The sequence below is a fragment of the Dipodomys spectabilis genome, unplaced genomic scaffold (genome assembly GCF_019054845.1).
Source record: "Dipodomys spectabilis isolate Male_0828 unplaced genomic scaffold, ASM1905484v1 ptg000446l, whole genome shotgun sequence".
NCBI classification, from domain to species: Eukaryota; Metazoa; Chordata; class Mammalia; order Rodentia; family Heteromyidae; genus Dipodomys; species Dipodomys spectabilis.
In genome coordinates, this window is record NW_024871123.1 from 379,395 (window position 1) to 381,461 (window position 2,067).

The following is a 2,067-nucleotide window of genomic DNA, read 5'->3' on the forward strand; positions in this document are numbered from 1 at the left end:
GAGGTGAGGGACAGCACCTAGGACCCAGAGTTCAAGCCCCATTACCAGCAAAATCAAAATATAAAACAAAACTAAACACAGTCTCTCACTTTTGTGGCCTCAACTCTTTAAAATCACTGCTTCAGCCTCTGGGTAAGATTTTAGGTGTGGACATTTATCAACATTCCTGATTCAGACTCTACTTCATAACTTTTTAAATAAATATTTTGTTCTTAATTTTCCTCTTCATAAATTCACATGCACCTATAAAAAATGGTTTGGCCATCCCAGTAACCTTCTGCAAGTACTTCATAATGATGACTTACAAAAAGTTGTATTATATTACAACAAGGAAAACAATGCTACAAATAAGAAAAACCAATAATTAAATATTAATGATTAATAAAATGAAAAGCAAAACAATTACCAGTGTTTTCAGTATTTGAAGGGTACTACGTATTAGATTTTACTATTTTCTCATATTCCTGTACATTTAAAACTGCCTAAGATTATGATGTTCAACAAGAGTTTTAAAAGCTATGAGCAGTCTTTAAAGTTACCCATTAAGATTACTATTTATGGCTCATCTCATCATTTGTATATGGCTTATATCATCATTTGTTCCTCACTAACATCTAAAATAAGGAAGCCCTATATTTTTAATAGAAACTATGTAGTTGAAAGTCTTAACTCTTTATTCTGCTCCTTTACACAAAGACTTTGCAACTTCTCATTAGTAAAATTTGTATAAACTCTGAAATGTACATACTTAGTAGCATATGTCTGCTACCATAAATCTTAAATACTTTATCAAAAAGTTTTATGACCTGGGGCTGGGTAGGTGGCTCAGTGGTAGAGTGCTTGCCTTGCATGCATGAAGCCCTGGGTTCGATTCCTCAGCACCACATAAGCAAAAAGAAAAAAGTTGGAACTGGAACGTTGGTTCAAGTGGTAGAGCAGTAGCTTTGAGCTGAAGAGCTGAGGGACAGCGCCCAGTCCCAGAGTTCAGGCCCCACTCGCAGACTCCCACCCCCAAAAAAATTTATGTCCTGCCAAACAGTCCTAGTTTTGGCATATATAAGCAAATTCCCAAAATTAAATATGTTTAAAACATTAAAACTTAAAAAAAAACCTTAACACTTGCTTCAGTGTTCATTATGACAGGTGCCTTGTATAAAATAATTGAATTCCTCCTCTTACACATCTCTTGAACAACAAATATCTGGAATTATTTTGTTTTTGACATGTCAGTCTTTATTCTTAAATGTGTGCTTATGTAAGAAGTACATGGTTCTAAAATTTCATGGCAATTCTTTTGAGCTTACTTTTTGTTGAATTGTCTAGTTTAAGAAAATAAATTACACTTTATATATAAAAAATGTTCTATGCTCAATTCAGCATCAAGTACTCTAACATTGGAACAATACAGAGAAGATTAGAATGGCCCCTGAGAAAGGATGACAGGCAAATTCCTGAACCATTCCATACTTTTACAACAACAGATGCTGGAGGGGATGTAGCCACAAGAGAATTGTACTGCATTCTTGGTGGGAGTGTAAACTTATTCAACCCTTTGGAAAGTACTATGGAGGTTCCTCAAAAGACTCCACATAGAGCTCCCCTATGACCCAGGAATCCCACTTTTGTGCATTTACCCAGATGATCACAAACAAGACCACACTAAAGCTACCAGCACAACTATGTTTACTGCAGCATTATTTACCATCGCTAAGATCTGAAACCAACCCAGATGCCCCTCAGTAGATGAATGGATCAAGAAAATGTGGTATTTATACCAATGGAATTCTTTGCCTCCATCAGAAAGAATGGCATCGCCCAATTTGTTAGAAAATGGAAAGACTTGGAAAAAAATATTAAGTGATGTAAGCCAGATCCAAAGAAACATAAGCCCTATGTTTTCCTTAATTTTTAATAACTATTTTATGTCTGAGATAAGCAGAAAAGGTTAAAAGCTTTGCACATATGACCAGATTAGGCAAATCAAACCCAAGATAGGAACACACGTGTGTTTTTCTCTTGCTTGTTATTGATTCTAACGTACTTATAACAGGTGATGTGTTTTTTTTG

At 35.1% G+C, this 2,067-nt stretch overlaps 1 non-coding gene across 1 annotated transcript; it reads left to right on the plus strand.

The window, feature by feature from the left end:
• The first annotated feature begins 1,368 nt into the window (after window positions 1-1,368).
• On the plus strand, window positions 1,369-1,471 carry LOC122097976. The gene has a single exon (XR_006145628.1). It is a non-coding gene; the product is annotated as a U6 spliceosomal RNA (small nuclear RNA).
• Window positions 1,472-2,067: the final 596 nt, after the last annotated feature.